This window comes from Ursus arctos, unplaced genomic scaffold (assembly GCF_023065955.2).
Source record: "Ursus arctos isolate Adak ecotype North America unplaced genomic scaffold, UrsArc2.0 scaffold_2, whole genome shotgun sequence".
Classification (NCBI taxonomy): domain Eukaryota; kingdom Metazoa; phylum Chordata; class Mammalia; order Carnivora; family Ursidae; genus Ursus; species Ursus arctos.
In genome coordinates, this window is record NW_026622874.1 from 53,544,520 (window position 1) to 53,564,877 (window position 20,358).

The 20,358-nt window shown below is 37.1% G+C and overlaps 1 long non-coding RNA gene across 2 annotated transcripts in view; it reads right to left on the reverse strand.

Annotated features, from left to right (window-relative positions):
• Window positions 1–20,358, reverse strand: part of LOC130544191 (uncharacterized) — a 177,895-nt gene that overhangs the window by 112,648 nt on the left and 44,889 nt on the right. Inside the window, exons 3-4 of one of the 2 annotated variants that reach the window (XR_008960263.1) lie at window positions 4,066–4,135; window positions 2,318–2,659 (exon numbers count right to left, since the gene is read on the reverse strand). This is a non-coding gene — a long non-coding RNA (uncharacterized LOC130544191). Of the gene's footprint in view, window positions 1–2,317; window positions 2,660–4,065; window positions 4,136–20,358 lie in introns of those variants that run through there. The other variant, XR_008960264.1, reaches the window with a different exon arrangement.

Below are 20,358 nucleotides of genomic sequence, written 5' to 3' on the forward strand. Positions count from 1 at the left end.
TATATATATATATATATATATATATATATATATATATGTTTCATTCCAAGTGATTTCCTCAGAACTATGGTTATTAATTCTTTCTTCAGTTATATTCCATTTATGCATCCATGGAGCATTTTGTTTTTGCAATAACTACATTTTTAGTTCAAGTAGTTTCATTTTATTTTCCAACTATTCTTGTTTCATTAACATTTATGATTCATCATTATATCAAATTATTTCTTCTTCAATTACTTTAATGATATTTAAAGAACTATAAACATACTTAATAATATCTTTCAAATTATTCTATTAACATCATTTCTTAGTATTTTATAGTCATATTCTCTCATTCTCTTTCTCATCTTTAGTGAGTAATTTATTTTTTTTCCTTTGTCCCATGTATCCAGGGGTGTAAAATTATTCTTATAGAGTGATTGAGCTTTTTTGTTTGTTTCCTTAAGCCTCACAGTCCAGTGTATTCTTCTGGTCTCAGACAAGTTTTTTAATTTCAAAGCTTGTTATTCCTACTTTATGCATTGACTATAAATTTTGGCCACATACTTGCTTTTGGTGCAGACTTAGTTTCTTGATTTTTCTCTCATGAAATTATTTGTAATTTTGTCCAGAACAAATTAGCAACATTTCTTTGTTCTTGCCTAGGTCCTTCTGCAGGGATTTCTCTTCTAATGGCCTGTCCTCAAGAGACTCTCGGCTATATCTGATAGTCCTCTGAGTATCACTTCAAGGTTCCTTCTGGATTTGAGTTATCTGTTAGTTTCTGGCATTTGGATTTGGAGATTTCCTTTTCTGTGTGTTTGGCTATGTGTTTTCTTAGTTTATATGTTATTATATCTAGTATTTTTTCTGTGTTCAAGAGTGGTCATGTAAAAGGATTCTTGAAAAAGTAAATTCAGTTTGTGCTTAGTTCTTTAGAATAGAAAATTAAACAGGGGGAATAGCTTGGATAACTATTTCACTTCCTGATTTTGTACTTTTTCACACATTTTCTAGAGTGCCTAACTCCCTATGGTGGCAAATTATGAAGACATACATATACTTTAGTTATTCAATCCTGATTCGATCCATATTCATGCCTCATTTATGAACCAATATGCTGTCATTTTCACCACCTATAGTGAAAAATCAGCAAGAGGAGTCTAAATGAAAACAAAAAACTTCTTAACTACAATATCATACCTAAAGCTTTTGTTCTTGCTTTCTTGCACACACAAAAAGATAAAAACCTCAGAGAGTATTTTTATGGACTATGGTCTCTCAAAATGAGAACCTCGATAATGATATCACTACTTTTTCCCCCCTACTGCCAGCCAGTATGATTATCTTAAAATGTAAATCAGATCATGGCACTCTCACTGGTTTCCCATCTCATTAAGCATAAAAATACAACTCAGTCCTATGAGCCTAAAAGTGCCTATGAATCAAGCCCTTGATACTTCTTTATCCTCATCCCCTTCCAGAGTTCCCTTAGCTCACTTCACTTCAGCCATACTGGCTGCTTACTGTTCCTCTATCTGCTAAGCAAGATCTCATCTCAGAGACTTCACATCTGCTAGTCGCTCTATTTTGAATGTATTGAATAAACCATTTACTCCCTAACTTTCCTCAGTACTCTGGTCAAAAGCTACCTTCCATGACAACCCAACATAAAATAGAAATCAAAACACACACACCCGTTCCCCTTACTCTATTTTTTTTTTTAAAGATTTTATTTATTTATTCGACAGAGACAGAGACAGCCAGCGAGAGAGGGAACACAAGCAGGGGGAATGGGAGAGGAAGAAGCAGGCTCATAGCAAAGGAGCCTGATGTGGGGCTCGATCCCATAACACCGGGATCACGCCCTGAGCCGAAGGCAGACGCTTTACCGCTGTGCCACCCAGGCACCCCAATCCCCTTACCCTATTTATTTTTTCTCTTTCACAGCACTTATCAGCAAATGACATGGTATCCACATACTTGGTTATTTGTTTATTGTCTGCCCTTGGGTTTTTTTGTTTTGTTTTTTGTTTGTTTGGTTTTTAGTTTTTGGGTTTTTGTTGTTGTTGTTGTTGTTGTGTTGCAGCTGTTGCTGTAGCCCTAGTGCCTAGAAAATTGCCTAGCATATAAAAAGATTTAATCTGAAACACTAAAGGAATACCATAATTTACACTTTTTCAAAAGTGAAAAAACAGATGCATGTAAACAAAAATGTTTATGGATATTATTTGAAGGATACACACACATTCATATCTATATTAGAATATATATTTATATGTAAACATTATTTATGCTATGTATTTAATATATTAAGGTTATATTAATATATACTATATTATAGATTTTAATATATATGTGTATATACACAGACAGACAGACAGACACACACATAGAGAGAGAGACAGAGACAGTGACAGAGGAAGATCTATCAGCTCATTGTCTTACCCAAAAGTATGGACTTATTGATAAAAATCCTAAGTTAAGTAGTAATGGAGGAAAAGTGCTCTTTCTTTTCAAGTAATTTCTCCAAAGAACTTTCCATCTTCATCTAATCCATAGAGGAAACACAGAGAGCCCCAAAAGAAACTCATTATCTGAGTCATTGCCAGTGTCCTCTTAGAATAGGGAAGACAGGGGTTGAGGGTAATGATCTCAGTATCATCTCAGGAAAAAGAATCTAGAAAAAGAGAATGTTAATGCAGTAAATATTCTGATAAACTAGTCCATGCGGTTTATGACTCAGAAAAAGAACACAAATGAATATCAAGATTTTAAATAGTCTGAAGGGTTTATGTAAAGCATTAATGGTTGAGGAAAATAGATATTATCATGCCCTAATATATCTTTCAACTATGAGTTATGATTAAATCTTAGAGAGAAATGCTTTTGAAATAACCAGTTGTACTGCCAAGACATTAAAACTTAAATAATAATAAATAGCAGCAGATGGAGGGAGGAAAATGTAGAGATAAAGTTATTTTTAAGTTCCTGATTGCTCAGAGAGCATTAATTTTATTTAGCATTAATTAGGAAACAGCAATTTTAAATAAATGGTAGGTTTTTGAGAAAGTTAAAAAAAAAAAAAACTCAGAGAAGAGGCACATTTTGCTAATCAAGTCACCCAACTCAGTCACATGCATTATCAGTGGCATATGATGGAAAGAAAATGGAACATGGGAAGGACATTGGAGATGTAGGTCCACCATTGGCTAATTTGGGGATTTGAGCTACAAATATGTCACATAATATACCAGGTCAATGTACTCAGCTTGAACCATGAAACAAGTTAGGTGGACAATTGCACCTTTCTTTTCTTCTTCAGTTATTTATATATATATACATATCAGCAATCTTTGCTACTCCTCCTTCAGTTTGATTAATTTGGCTGCTGACATTAGCCAAAGAATGGCCAATGTATTACTTCACTTGACTGCCATAAGCAGAGCCTAAGCCAGAGTAAAATAATGCATAAGCAATCAGATTCCCTTCAGAGGCCATATTTAATGAAAAAAAATTAAAGGGTGCTTGAGATCCCTTTTTTGCATAACCACTCCCTATCCTTTTCTACTTAATTTCCTACACATTTAAGATACAGAAGCCATGCTAGAGACAAGTTCCACAAATTGTCTCTTTAGTCTCAGAAAATAACAACAGAAATACTGAGAATGAGGAATTCTTGGTTTTCATCCCAAAATGGATTTCCCAAGGTCACTTTTGTGACACTTGTCCTATTTGTACAGATTTATATTCTGTGTGCCTAATTTTTATGACTTTTAAGTCACATGAAAAACACTAGTATTTTCACCAGAATAATTCAACTGGTATGTGACAGCTGAAATTAACAGTTTGTCCTTAGCCCTATATTCTCCTTCTACTCCTCTTAAAGAAAACAAAAACAAAACCAAAACACAGCAATAACAACAATCCCTGTTGACAGAGAAGAGTCTAATTTGATTTGTGCACCTGGCCACCATTTGTGGGACCCTATTTATTTCTCTCTTCTAATCCAATTTGAATTGCTGTGGCACAATGTCTCATCTCCAACGGCAAGAAGAGAGACTAATACCAACAAGTAGCACTTACCTACGTTACTTCTTGTCAAAGGGTCCTCACAGCTCTATTCCACTTGAATGTGAATGTATCACTTAAGGCACTAGTGGGAAAAGCCAAGAAATAACTTTAAATGCTGGTAATGGGTGATTTGACACCAAACATATTTAAGATGAGGTTAAGAGTTATATACATATATGTGCATTATTGATAGAGTAAACTTTCTACATCAACAAAAGAGTAGTTTTCCACTGCAAATTAATAGATTATAAAATCAGTAGGCTTTTCATGAAAGCAATTAAAAAAATGGGGGCAGAAATAACTTCAATCTTTCAAGAATATTTTGCCTTTAAAACAACTTTCTGTAAAATCACCTAAAATAAAAGTTAACTCTGATTCTATGAGTTCAGTGGAGTCAAATTAAACTTGAAAACATCTTTCATTTCTATAACTACTTTATTATATTTATACAAGACTACAAAAAATTAATTGGGTGATTTAAGTGAGTCAACTGTCACATATATTATGAGCTCTGCATGTGTGTGTTATGAAGCAATGTTGACTATGAGTTCAGCCTTTTACCAATTTATTTAGCCAAGGTTGCTAGAAGTTACTTAATGAGCATGAACACACAAACTGTCAATAAACCTACAGGAGGAAAAGGGGCCCATGACCTAAAAGGACCCCTCTGTTAGGCCAGGGAGATGATGAAGTATGTTAAGTCACCAGTCCCTCTGTGTGATGCTTGTTTATGCTGCCAAGGCACGTGTGGCAAATTTGCAGACTTGGGGGAGAGTGGGGGGGTAGGTGGGGAGGAGAAGGTCAGTTTCCAAAAATTTCATCTCACAGCATGTATTAAATAAAAAGCCTGAAAGAAGTACTTTTTCCCATTACAATGTAAGAAGGTATGAATATTTGTAGCATCTACTCTTTGACCTCTCAGTACCTAAGCTACTCCTTGATTACACTTGGAAATCTAGTTGATGCTTTCAGCTTATAGAACGTTAGATTCAGGAAAAATGTACACAGAATATTAAACGTTACCTATCGAATGAATATATGGAAGGGTTAAGAGGAGTGGTTCGAGAATCGGGCAGAGATGTCTTGCACCGTGGCTCTACCATTGACAAGCTGTGTGGCACTGGACAAGCTATTTAAAACTCCTAAAGCCTGAATCTCTTTATCTGTTATATGAGGAAAATAAACAATACCAACCAAAGAGGGAGTTGTAAGACTAAGTGAAATAAAACAAAAATTTATATATTGTAATTTCCTCAGAAGTATTACCTTTTTATAGTTGTTAGAGTCCTCAGTTTTAAGCAATAGAGACTGATTTTGGTTTAATTAAACAGAAAAGGAATGAATTGACAAGATATCAATAACTCAGAGAATCAACTGGAAGAGTGGAGAATGAATCTCTGGCAGAAAAACCAAGGGATGCCAGTTATAAGAGCAGAGGACAGGAACTGATATTGCTGCTATTGGATTCTTGCTGTCATACCATTGGGCTCTCAACTCCTCCATATTGGCTGGGAAAAATCTCGAACTGACCCCATTCCCACATAATTCAAAGCCAAAGACAAGGGAATCTTATTAGCTAAGCTTAACACATGCACCCTTATTCTACCAAAGAGTAAATAAAGGTTCCCTCTATTTTTACAGTAGGAGGTAGGGCCTATCTCCCCATCTTAAAAATTCCTTCATATAGGAATGGAATGGGATATGGGACACACCACTAGGTTGTAAAACAAAGACTCAATCAATATATTTCAAAGAATCAATATCAAACAGAATGCATTCTCCTACCACAATTCCAATTCCAATAAATTAGAACTTGTTAATAAATGGTAAAATTGGAAAACTCCATATATCTGTAAATTTCTAAAAGTGCATGTGAAAATGATTCAACCAAAACAAGAAATGATAATGGAAATTGTAAAATACTTAGAAATGGACGAGAATAAAAATATCAAAACATAGGACACAGCAAAACATATATTTTGAGAGAAATTTATAGTCTTAATGCTACTTTAGAAGGAAATAAAGTCTAAATCAGTGACCAAACTTTCCAGTTAAGAAGTTAAGGACAGAACCATGTCCCCCACCTCTCTTCCTCTCCTTAATTCTCCTAAGTCCTATTGAAATGAGGCCAATCAGTAACCCTAAGATGGCCTGTAAGTGTTTAAATTATAGGAAGAGTCACATGTCTCTCACTTTTAATCAAATGTTAGAAATGATTAAGCTTAGTGAGAAAGGCGTGTTGAAAGCCAAGATAGGCCAAAGGCTAGTTCTCTCGCACCATATGGTTAGCCAAGTTGTGAGTGCAAAGGAAAAGTCCTTGAAGGAAATTAAAAGTGCTATTTCAGTGAACACGCAAAAGGTAAGAAAGCTAAACAGCCTTATTGCTGATACACGAAAAGTCTGAGTGGTATGGATAGATCAACTTCTATCCAGAAGTTAAGCCACAACATTCCCTTATGTCAAAACCTAAGAGCAAGGTCTTAAATCCCTTGAATTCTGTGAAAGCTGAGAGGGGTGAAGAAGATGCAGAAGAAAAGTTTGTAGCTAGAAGAGGTTGGCTTATGAGGTTTAAGAAAAGAAGCCATCTCGGGGCGCCTGGGTGGCACAGTGGTTAAGTGTCTGCCTTCAGCTCAGGGAGTGATCCCAGCATTATGGGATTGAGCCCCACATCAGGCTCCTCCGCTATGAGCCTGCTTCTTCCTCTCCCACTCCCCCTGCTTGTGTTCCCTCTCTCGCTGGCTGTCTCTATCTCTGTCGAATAAATAAATAAAATCTTAAAAAAAAAAAAAAGAAAAGAAAAGAAGCCATCTCTATAACATAAGAGTTCAAGGTGAAGCAGTGAGTGTTGACTAGAAGCTGCAGCAAGTTATCCAGAAGATCTAGCTAAGATAATGAAGGTGGCTCCACTAAGCAACAGATTTTCAATGCAGACAAAACAGCCTTCTATTGGAAGAAGATGCTGCCTAGGACTTGCATAGCTGGAGAGGAGAAGTCAATGCCTGCTTCAAAGCTTCAAAGACAGCTGACTGTCTTGTTAGGGGCTAATGCAATTGGTGACTTGCGGTTGGAGCCAATGCTCATTTACCATTCCGAAAATCCTAGGGCCCTTAAGAATTATGCTAAATCTACTCTGTGTTCTGTAAAGGGAACAACAAAGCCTGGTGACAGCACATCTGTTTACAACACGGTTTACTGAATAGTTTAGGCCTACTGTTGAAACATACTACTTAGAAAAAAAAATAACTTTCAAAATATTACTACTCATTGATAATGCACCTGGTCTCCAAAGAACTCTGATGGAGACGTACAATGAGATTAATGTTGTTTTCATGCTTGCTAACACTGTATCCATTCTGCAGCTCATGGATCAGGATGTAATTTAGACTTTCAAGTCTTATTAATTAAGAAATACATTTTGTAAGGTGGTAGCTGCCACAGATAGTGATTCCTCTGATGGATCTGGGTGAAGTGAATTGAAAACCTTCTGAAAAGGATTCACCATTCTAGATGCCACTAAGAACATTTGTGATTCATGGAAAGAGATCAAAATATCAACATGAACAGGCGTTTGGAAGAAGTTGGATGACACCCTGACTTTGGAAGGGTCCAAGACTTCAGTGGAGGGAGTACCTGCAGATGTGGTGGAAACAGCAAGAGACCTAGAATTAGAAGTGGAGTGTGAAGATGGGACTGAATTATGCAATTTCATGATAAAACTTTCACAGATGAGGAGTTTCTTCTTATGAATGAACAAAGAAAGTGGTTTCCTGAGATGGAATCTACTCCTGGTGAAGAGACTATGAAGACTGTTGAAATGACAATGAAGGATTTAGACTCTCACACAAACTTAGTTGTAAAGCAGTGGCAGGGTTTGAAAAGATTGACTCCAATTTTGAAAGAAGTTCTACTATGGGTAAAATGCCATCAAACAGCATGGTATGCTAAGAGAAATAATTCATGAAATGCAGAGTCAATCTATGTGGCACACTTCATTGTTTTATTTTAAGAAACTGCCCCAGCACCCTAGTTTTCAGCAACTACCACCCTGATCAGTCAGCAACCATCATAATATCAGGGGAAGACCTTCCACCAGCAAAAAGATTATGACTTGCTGAAAGCTCAGATGATGGTTGGAATGTTTTTTAGCAGTATTTTTAAATTAAGGTATGTACATTTTTTTAGACATAATGCTATTGCACACTTAACAGACTATAGTATAGTGTAAACATAACTTTTATGTGCACTAGGAAATCAATAAATTCATCTGACTCACTATTGTGATATTCACTTTATTGTGGTGATCTGGAACCAAACCTGCAGTATCTCTAAGGTATGCCTGAACTTATGAAACACTGATATATGAGATACATATATTGCAGGTCAGAAGAGAAAGGTGGGAGTCTTTAATCAGTGGTACCATGACAACTCATTATCCATAAAGGGAAAACATGGAAAGTAATTCTAGGTAGGTCAAGAAATTCAATGTGAAAAGCAAAGCGATTAGTTGAAAACATAGGAGAATATTTTTCTGACCTTTGGTTAAGGAAGGCTTTTTATGTAAAACACAAAATCACTAATCCTTAAAAAAATATGATAAAAATCAACTACATTAAAATAAAGAATATGTGTTCATCAAAAGAAATCACAGAGCAGAAAAGAAAAAAACTAGCCATGAGTGAGAGAAAATATATGTAACACAGACTCTTTCCTTGACAAAGAATTGGGAGTCCAAAATCCATCAAGAAACTCCCACAAACTAATAATAAAAACACACAATTAGCAAGTCAGGAGAAAAACTGATATGATCATCCACTTCACAGATTGGGAATGGCTAAATATATGAAAAGATGCTTAACTTCATTAGCGGTCAAAGAAATAACAAAAAATTTAATATCCAATAGATTGGCAAAAATTAGGAAATCTGACCATATCAAGTGCTGGCAAGGTTATTCACACACACTGTTTTTGGGAGCATAGACTGGCACAACCACTCTGGTGCATTGTTTAGCAATATCAAAGTTGAGGACTGTGTACTCTACAACTCAGAAATTTTACTCCTGGGTATATACCCCACAGAAACTCTTGTTCATAGGCACCAGACTGTAAGATATGCAACACGCTTATAGCAGTCCCCTTTATAGGACCAGAACACTGAAAGTCATCCAGTGTCCAAAAGAAAAAGAGATATAAAATTGTAATACAGTCACATAATTGATATCATAAAATGGTAAAAATGAAGGAACTGAAACCACATGCAATAACATAGATGAATCCTAGAAGCATAATATTGGATAACAAAGCTAGGCCCAGAAGACTACATACAATATGAGACCTTGCTTATAAAAATGTGAAACAGGTAAAACAAACAAACAAAAAAACAGATCGTTTAGACATACATGCTTATGGGATAAAGCCATTTTTTAGAAGGAAGGATAAATACAAAATTCACAGGGAATGCTGGGAAAGCATAGATGCTATAAAAGAGACCCAGTTGTATTCAAGATCTGATTTAAAAGCCCCCATCATGATTTCTCTAAATTAAGCTACATTATCCAGTAAAAATGTTTCATAATCAAAAAAAATTCTTATAATAAATTCTTCCCATGCACCCTCAGTGTCCTCTTTCTCTTCTTCAGGCTCTAGCTGCACCAGGGAGCTGAAGCTAAGATGAGGTGAACATAATTTTAAGTGCTAGAAAACAATATTCAAGAAGCAGAGTTAAAAGAAATAGAGTTGGCAAATAAATCATTCAGCATTTGGCTGATTTTGGCAAATTGTTCTAGAGGTAGTTAAGATCAGAATTAGAGCTATCAGTCAGGGGTAACTGCAATGTTCCAGGTGAAGGAGGCCAGTAGCCTAGAAGAGGATGGAACGGACCCAGGAAAAAACAGATTCAACAGGTATCATCTCTGTCATTGTCATAGTAGTGACAGTGACAACAGTGGAAGTATTCTCATCATAGTAATCATCTAATCCAACTGACAGTCTCCAAGAGCTGACAGAACCTGGATCAGTTGATCGGACATCATCCCAGACCAGGATGCTTATGTCACTTGGTGGTTGGGTCCTATACTCAATCTCCACAAAACTGTTGCGATCTTAAACTTTCTTATATGTGTGGTATACATATACAATGGAATATTACTCAGCCATCAAAAAGAATGAACTCTTGTCATTTCCAAGGACATGGATGGAACTAGAGGATATTATGCTATGGGAAATAGGTCAGTTATAGAAAGACAAATATATGATTTCACTCGTATGTGGAATTTAAGAAACAAAACAGATGAACATAGGGGAAGGGAAAGAAAAATAAAATAAGAAAAAAACAGAGAGGGAGACAAACCATAAGAGACTCTTAACTCTAGGAAACAAACTGATGGTTGCTGGAGGGGAGGTGGGTGGGGGGGATGGAGTAACTGGGTGATGGGTATTAAGGAGGGCACTTGATGTAATGAGCACTGGGTGTTGTACACAACTGACAAATCACTAAATTCTACCCCTGAAACTAATAATACACTATATGTTAACTAAAATGAATTTAAATTTAAAAATAATAGGAAAAAAACACCTTCTCATCTCCATTTTCCTCAATGTTTAACTGACTTTCCTGACTTTGACCCTGCTCTCAATGTCTCCACTCTGCTTTGAAACTCTCAGATCTGCTGCTTCCTCTACTTTGTTCAGAATATTCCCTTTAACTCCTTGCCTTAATGCAATAATTCCCAATCCTCGTGGTACATGTGAACTATCTGGGAAAGTTTAAAATACTGCTGCCTGTGCCCTAGCCTGAGAGATTATGATACAATTTATCTGGGGTGGAGCCCAGGCATTGGAATTTGATTAAAGCAACTTCTGAATTTCTAATGGGCAACCATAGGTAAGAACTATTAACTGAAACTTGGATTTCCCTTGCAAATGTGTAGATGATGCTGATTGATCCTTTCATGCCTTCATACCTCAGGACTGTATTCTCAACCCCTTGCTTCCCATTGCCTCTTTGAAACCAGTACTTCCTGATCCTAAACATCTTTGCTCCCATGAGCCTCAATCCATAGGAGATTTCTTAGATGTGACATCAAAAGCACAATCCTTAAAAGAAAAAAATGGTAATTTGGATTTCATTAAAATTTAAAATTTCTGCTCTTCAAAAGAAACATTAAGTGCCTGAAAACACAAGCCACAGAGTGGGAGAAAATATATACAAATCAAATATCTGATAAGGAACTTATATCATAATATAGAGATATCTTTCAAATTAAGTAACAATAAAACAACCCAATTTTTTAAATGTGCAAAAGTTTTTAACAAATATTTCACCAAAGAAGATATACATTTGTCAAATAAAAACATGAAAATATACTCAACATCATTAGTCATTAGGAAAATTTGAATCAAAACCCCCATGAAATACTACTACACACACACCTATTAAAATGGCTAGGATAAAAAAGAAAAGCGTACCAAGTGTTGGTGAGGATATGCACTAACTTGTGGGAAGAGAAACCAGAAAATCACTTTGGAAAACAGGCTGGCAGTTTCTTAAGAAGTTAAAACATGCACTTACTTGTGACCTAGCCATTTTACTCCTAAATAAGAGCCCACTAGAAGTCATATATCCATGCAAAGACTGGTACCAGCATATTTATAGCAACTTTATTCATAATAACCCCAAACTAGAAACAAATCTCTGCTCATCAACAAGTGAATAAATAAATTATGGAATACCCTACATATTACATACTATTCAGCAATAAAAAATAATGGTTATCAACACATGGAACAGTGTAGATGAATATGTAAATAACAGTGTTACGTGAAAGACACCAGAAAGAAAAAAGGATACTGAATGATTGTGTGTGTGTGTGTGTGTGTGTGTGTGTGTGTGTGTGTGAAAATGTGAACTAATTCATAGTGACAGGCAAGCAGAGCAGTGGTTGCCTGGGGAGGGTGGGGCAGAGATTACAAAGGGGCACATGGCAACATCTGGGATAACGGATATATTATATTCACCGTTACTTGTGGTGAAGGTTTCATGGGTGTATACATATGTCAAACCTTATAAAACTGTACCCTTGCGACCTCTTCTTTACTGTGTTTTTATTATACTTCAGTCATGCTGTTTAAAATAGTAATTCAAGAAAGAAAAAAGTAGCTCCATTCCAGATACTGGTCCAAGAAAATAACTTCAAATTCCAGGCCAATATCCATTAAAACTCAGGTAGGGGAGCCTGGGTGGCTCAGTCAGTTAAGCATCTGCCTCCGACTCAGGTCATGATCCCAAGGTCCTGGGATCAGCCTCACATTGGGCTCTCCGCTCAGCGGTGAGTCTGCTTCTCCCTCTCCCTCTCTGATCTCCCTCACTTTCGCTCTCTCTCAAATAAATAAATAAAATCTTAAAACAAAAACAAAAACCTCTGAGTGCAGAGCTCTACTCAGGGCTCGATCTCATGACCCTGAGATCACGACCTGAGCGGAAACCAAGTGTTGCACGCTCAATGGACTGTACCACCCAGGCGCTCCTAGAGTTGCTACTTTAAACCCTTAATTAAAGGTGCCTTCCTCGAAACAAGAAAGTTTTAACAGGGATGCCAGCTTTTTTGATAGATTTCAGCAGGATATGTAGAAAAGGCATATTCCAGGAGAAGTGATAAGGAGGAACAATGAAGCCTAAGAAGAAAGAGTGTTGCATAGAGAAAGAGCAATTTGAGCAAATACTACAAATATGAACTGCCAAAAAAACATCTAATTTTTCAACCAATATTTAGTAAATGCTAACAAAAGGGGACAAAACAAATGGGTCCGAGGCGAATCCATCTGGCAGACAGGGTCAGCCTTTCACATTTATGTCACCATCCTGGCCTTTGAAAGCATCATCTTCTCAGTTCCAAACCAGGAATATAATTAAATGTTGGGAAGAGAGAGAGAAAGAAGACCAGTCTCTGGTCCAAATAGCTCATTAACATTCATTCACTCATTCATTCATTCATTCATTCATTCATTCTTATACCTGTCAAACTCATTATAAGTATCTATTATGTGTAGGATATTATCTGTATGTGACTATATAGTGAACTAGATAAACAAGTCTCTGCCTTCCTGAGGATTACATTCAGCTTTCTAGGAGGAGATGCAAATGCTAAACTGGAATTTAAAAATTAAATATTAAATTGTACTTGTTATAAATTATCATAAAGAATAATTTCAAATGCTGAGGAGATATAAACAATCACAATTTAGAGTTGACTACTAAGAGTGTTAAACATAGGGGACTGAGGGGACATACAAGAGAGTCATCAAACCAACCATTGCAAGACCGGGGAGATGGGATGAATAGAGAAGGGGCAGGTGGGAGTCAGGGAAAAAATTTCAGAGAAGCAACCCATTTCAATGATTGAAGTCAAAAAGAAGGAAGGAGACTAACTTCCATTTTCCTCTCCATTTAGGCTGCAGAGACAATTATAGAAAACAATTATTTTCTACCCCAAATTGTTTTGTTCTACCGACATCTAGGTTTGTCCCATTTTTAATATCCCATTCATCTCCATATGCATCCGGAAGGGTGTGCACCACCCTGCATCATCTGTTTCTAATTAGGTAATTCAGGCTCTCCCTGGGTGAATGACTTAGCATGACTCTGCAGCCTATTTTTTTTTTAAAGGAGCCTGATTATTTTACGACACAAAGAAGTGATACGAAACACAGCTAACCCATACCCTACTGAACAAAAAATAAATTTCTTACCTGTGAACAGATAGGTTAAATGACTTGTGCAAAGTGCCTGCACTGACAGCTGGATTTTAGGGGGGGGGTTGTTTGTTTTGTTTTTTTATCTTTAAGACCGTGCTCTTCGGTAAGTCTGAGAATGCATTTTCTGAGGGTTCTTCCTGCAGAACAATTTCTTTCAGCAGCCTCCTTTGTTCATTTTTATGAGTTAAATCCAAGTTGCAAATAAATGGATCTGTCATCATTTCTCAGAATGTGTTGTTTTCAACATGACCTGCTGATTTTCCCAAGTGCTCACTGTTATTGCGGAGTCATGGTAGCATGGCCCATCAACCCCATGTGCTTGCTTTTTGGCCACTGAATCCCTTGCCTTTCCTTTGACCTCCACCCAAGTATACAGCCTTGCATCATTCTTTTCTCCAGATGTCTCCACTTTTTTTTTGTTTTGTTTTGATTCAAGTCCAAAGTATTTTAACTTGGATTTCTTGACTTATCCCAAGAATAAGAACAGCTGCTGGAAAAAAGCCCAATCTTGCACAGTCAAATCTAGGTAGCAAGACTCCCTCACGTGCATAGCAACCTCACTGTCATGCTTCTGAAAACAGCCCCTCCACTTTTCTTTTACTTCCTGCAGTGTTGTGGAGAAACTCAAATGAGATCAAGTATGTGAAACTGCTTTGTATACCGTAAAAATATGAGGGGGATAACTGTCCTGTGGCTTTCTTCTTTAGCTTTGTTAATCTGGTCAACAGTAAACTGAACGCATGGTTTGTTAGACTGTGATGTAGATCGATCGATTGGTTATGACACCTGCTTTATCTACTTCAAGGTTTCCCTCAAGGGATCACCTCCTCCAGGAGCCTATGTTTGGTTGAACCTTGATTCTCCATTTAGCTTCACAGTAGAGTCAGGAGGGAAGCTTTTTATGCCCAGGCCACATATCTCAGAGTGATAACATTACACATTCTGGAAGCAGAAGCCAGGCATCAGCACTTTTTAAAGCATTGCAAGTGATTCCAGTATGTGGCCAAGCATGAGAAGTACTGGTCTGTGCTCCTAAACATGTATACAGACCCCTGTCACAGTCCTTAGCACATTGCATCAAATCTGTCTGTCCATGTGTTCATTTCCCTCCAGAACTGTAGCCTCCTTCTTTATTTTATTTATTTGATTTCCCATCTAGAGTCTAGCACAATGACTAGCACAGGCTAAGTGTTCAAGAAATGTTAAATAGAAGAAAATTACAAATTGCCCCGATTCTTCTGGATGATTTTTTCTACTGTACTGATCAGTAAAATGGCTCAAAAAGAAGACTGGGTAAAAGCTGAATTTTTGCTTGTTTTGAGTATTTAAACTATTGGCTGTGAATTTTAAAAGATAGTTGGAAAAACTATTAAAATTTCATCTTGAGAGAAGAACAACATCTTTTTGATATGTAGTGCTTAACTTTTCAAGTGAAAGTTACCAGACTGAAAATTGGGTGGTAAATGTATTAACAAAATATAACGATTTTTAAAGAAATGTATTAGAGTTCCTTTAAAACAATTTTCTCTCAGTATACTAAAACACTCATCCTAGTAGTCTATTATGCTAATTGAACTTGCAATTTTGTTAAAAATGTGGGGTCTGGGGGTGTTAGTACCAGAATTTCAGATTCAGGAGGGCTGGTGTGGAAGAAAGGCATTTGTGTAGGTAGTTTTGTGAGTTGTTTTTTTTTCCTATGCCCAAGGAATGTTTCATTCTCTACACAAATGTATACTGTCTCAGGCTCTAATCGACATGTTAAAGAAGCAATGTCAGAGATTACCATTTTGAAAAATAAGATACCACCAAAATGCTAGACTAATGTCAAAATACCTCTATACTAAAATATTTCAAGGTCAGTATTCTAAGTCACAATGGGGGCTTTACTTTATATGAACTAAATGGAAGACATCATCATTTAGGGGCTCAAATAATATTGTTGGCTATACAACATTGAATTAATACAGTCAAAACTAGTTAGATCACTCTCTCTTTCAAAAGCATTTTCCTTCATGCCTGTGTTCTTGTTATAGAATTTGGTTTGTTCCCAGTTGAAAGTGGCTGCCAGTGTTGTCAATCCTACAAGGGCAATTATCAGATAGACTAATATTCTTAGTTGTGATAACAGAATCTTACTCCAGTTACTTTAAGAAGAAAGGGTTTTATTATGAGATTTGGGTGGCTCACAGAATCATCGAGAGGCCAAGGAAACAGACTTTAGGCTAAGTTCCAGGAACGACTCCCAGAATCACACTCCCAACTGGCCCACCCAGGAAGCTGATGCCTCTGCCAAAATAAGGAAGCTAGAGAGTCAGTAAGCTGCTATTAACAGCTCTGCCACAGTCCACTATGAGAAATGGAGGCATCACATTCATTAGTTTTCTCTACATAATTCGGTTCCAAGCTGAAGTCTTCCCCAGATGCATCTGACTTCTAGAAACCTAATCAAATGTTTGTTCCCAGCAGAAAGGGAATCTACCTTGGAAAGTGGGATTAATTGCAGGAAACTCTACAAGTGTAGAAGTGGTTTTTCAAGGTTTGTGGGTAGCTGATGTCCCTGTATGAAGAAAGTCATCACAATGATTAAATTTTGCATTCTGAAACACTCTTACATAAAAATCCCTAGATCTTCCTCTAAGCATAATGGCTGCTTCAGGGTCAATGATGGCATTTTTTTTTTTTTTTTAGTTTCACTTGGATTATTCATTCTTCCTTGGAGCTGTGTTTATTTTCTGGTTTTGAATGGGTAGCAAAATAGATTTTGATGGAAATGTTTGAGTCAGAGACTCCATGTAGATACTCTCACCTTTGATTGTAAATAGAATTTTTTTTTCTCACTTTGTGAATTGAGAGTATTTTAAAATGTTAAATTCTTGGAGAGAAGTAGGGGACAAAATAGTTGCCTACGGTATGTACTGGAAATAGAATAGCCAATGTCCTTTAATTATACACACCTACAGCAAAAAGGGCAAAAAGATGTCAAATGCGACATGCTTACCAACACTACCCTATATTCGCTAGCACATAAGTATGATCCATGATAATAACAAAAGAAATAAAACAAAGAAAAGACCATTTGCCTTAGTTTAGACAAAGCAACCTGACATTTGGGATGGATGCTAATTAAAGAAATAGATAAAATTCAGTCAAACTTGACAACTATATAAAGCAGCACGGGTTTCCTTTAAACAAAAAGGGAGGTGGCTTGAAATTAATACTGGGCTTAGCTCATCGCCTCTCTCTTGTGTGAATTATCTAGTACAAATACAATGCATGTGAAGAGCTTCTAGGAGTCCATTATCACTTGCTATTGGAATCTCTGCATGCGCACTTGATGAAAACTTTCCAGATCATCTCATGAAACTCAATCTTTCCAAACTTCCTTTCTAGTGGAAGGTCTCCTTGCCTTATTATATCACCTGGTCAAGATTTTGAAGTAGCCACAAACTTTTATTCTCAGTAACCTTAGCCTTCCTATCTGGGAACATAGCGAGCTCCTTTGCTCTTGCCTATGGGACCAAGATCTTTATACATCTACTTATCCCTCATTTCATATGTATCACCTGATTTCATTCATGCTGAGAAGAAAACAACTGACAGCTTAAGGATCAATATTTTATCAGGCACTAACAGAGCCAAGTCTTAAAAAGATGGTGGTTCAGAGTATCACCCAATGCATCAAAGGATTTTAATATGGGTTTAGGAGAAAGATGGATACATATATAAAGAATGCATCTCTCCATTTACATGTGACGCTGAATGTGTAGGTAAAAGGACACATGTAATGCAACTGCCTTTTCAAAAAGTCTTAAGTCACATCTTTTTAAGAATAAATAATTCATAAAGGAACAAATTAACATTTCCCTATTTCTGCCTCCCATTGTCACAGACTCAATTCAAATCATTACTACATAGCTTATAATAAGGCAAAAGCCTCCGGATGAGATTCTAAGTTTTCAGGCCTTCCATATCACCTCCAGATGCATCTTTCAAAAATAAGTGTTATGTTTGGTTACTTCTCAAAATTCTACAAAGTTTCCCAGTTACCCGTATAAAGCCCAGATTTGTTATGATGACATAGCAAACTCTTTCATCAGTATAAATCACAGCCTATTCAGCTCCTACTCAGCCATAGTTCCTAAGAATTTTTTACTTCACATACTCAGCCCTGACCAGGTTTGGAATTAATCCTGGATGAGTCAGTTATAGCTTTTTCAGGGGATCAGACCCTTAGGAACTAATCTTGCTGTCCTAAGATTGGCAACAGGTATATCCTAGTTTAACCTTCAACATGCACAAGCCCAACAAGATTCAGCCTTCTCACTAACCTTCCAATATTTATCTCTTCCTTATTACTGTGTTTAGATTTTAATTTCCTAGTTTACCCCCCAATTCTATCACCAGGACTCCAGCCTTATCCAAAAGGCCAGCTTAATTGGATAGGTCCATAGAACCCCATAAGCCCAGGGCAAAAGCCATATGACTGGATTTTCACCACTGGCTGGAGATCTGACCCATCCTAGATAGTCACCTACAAGACACCTTGTTATTACTACCACCTTGAGATTCTTGTTGCCATATTCTGTTCAATAGGCTAGATTTTTTTAGCACATCACTGCCAACCCAGATAGCACCAAATGAGCCTTCTAAAGCCTGTATTTCCTGAATCCTAGCCCTACCTGTTCCGGATTACTCCATCTTTACTAGTTTGTACTTAAGAGGTCCCAAAATGCTTTTGGCACATTCCATGTAAGTTACAGCTGTAAATCTAGCCCCTGATTCTTGAATGCAACATGATGCTCTTTTTACATCAGTCCTGGCCCATGTTATTTGCTCTTCTTGGACTTTCCTTACCTTTTTCCAATTGACTAACTTACCAATCCTTCAAATGCCATGCTTATGAAGTCTTCATTAAAACTCTAAAACTTGCTCCCACTTGACATATGCCTTGATTATACAACTACTCAGATTGCATTGTAATTTTTTTGTTCTCACATATGTTTACCCCAAAAAAGACTGAGACCTCCTTAAGGACTAGCTGAGCCCTTAACAGCTCCTTCCTCACTCACAGCTGAGACCATATGTGCCCTATAAAAATGTCCCTGGGGCTACTCCAACATTTCATGGAGTATGTCCAGGATTCACTCCCACTCTTTTGTCCAAATCCCGTTTTAGTCTAGTACTCACTTGCCTCATATCCAAATGCCTTCTTCTTGGATAAATGGTGGGTTCTGCCCCTCTGCTTTGCCTCTTAAGTTTGAGCCCTTAAACTGTATTCCTGGCTTCCGATTTTGGTTCCATCCTTGGATCTACTCGAGCAACGTGCTCTTATATCCACCGGCCAGAAACACTCCAGTCTGCGTGCAGCCTTGCCTCTGGGGACCCTAACATAGGTCCTGTTTGTACAGGCATAGAGTTTGGACAAAATAAATAAACATATTTGAGATTTGTGAAGCTTTTCCTAATGAAAGAGAACAAGACTTCTCCTTCATAAGGAATAGTTATTGATTTATGTCTTAAAAAGTAGGATGATAAGATATCTGCTCCACAGCCCATGATTTCAAGCCAAGCCAAGGGCTTTAGAGTTGCACAGATGAAACCCAAAGTGACATAGGGTAAAAATGAAGACTATTTCACGTATTAATTTATTTAGTGAAAAAGACCACAATATGAATAACAGAAATACTGGAATCATCATTTCAACCCTCATACTTCCCACCCCTTCATACTGACCTCTCTATGTTCCTCAAATGTGACATGGTTTTCTCGTACTATTGAGCCTACTATAAACACCTCACACAGTCTGGCTTCTACTGTTTTTTTCTTCCCCCCGATCAGATCATTTTCATCTTTCAGATTTCAGGTAAATACCATTTTTTTTTCTTGGAATACCTTTTGACTTCCTTCTTGTACACGGTACTTCTCTCACTAAACACATTTCTTCCTAATTTACTTGCAACTCTTACTAGACTTTAAACACAGTTAGGACAGGGATTATGAGTCCAGATATCAGAATATCTGGTACAGGGTGTGGCATTTAGTTCATGTTCAATAAATATTTGTTGAGTGAATGAATGGACAACAATCATTGCTATCTCTTAAGTATGATGTGGCTAGTCACAGGAGGAATGACAGCATGTGTACAGATGGAGCTCAAGTGACTGGATGTGTTTACTTTTGAGGAGGAACAATGGGAAAGTGGGGGAGAACAGACAAAGACTATTGATCCAGTGAGACACTGAGCAGAGACTGTGATGACTGGTAGAAGATGTCATGGCCAGAAGAAACTGTTGGTATCAAAAGATATAGCTGAGATCACAGAAGATACTGTAGATGAGAATGAAATAATAAAGAAACTTTGATTTGCCAATGTTTACTAAGAGTCAGGTAGTGAACTTCAGAGGTATCTCTGGGAAAGCAACTAGTGCATAGTAACAAAAATGGAAAGTCAGTGCAACATTTCAATTATCCCATAAGCCCACAGTTGTGATAGAGAAAGCCTGGGGAACTGCACAGTTCAGCAATGTCTGTGTACAGTAATGGAAGGGGGAAGGG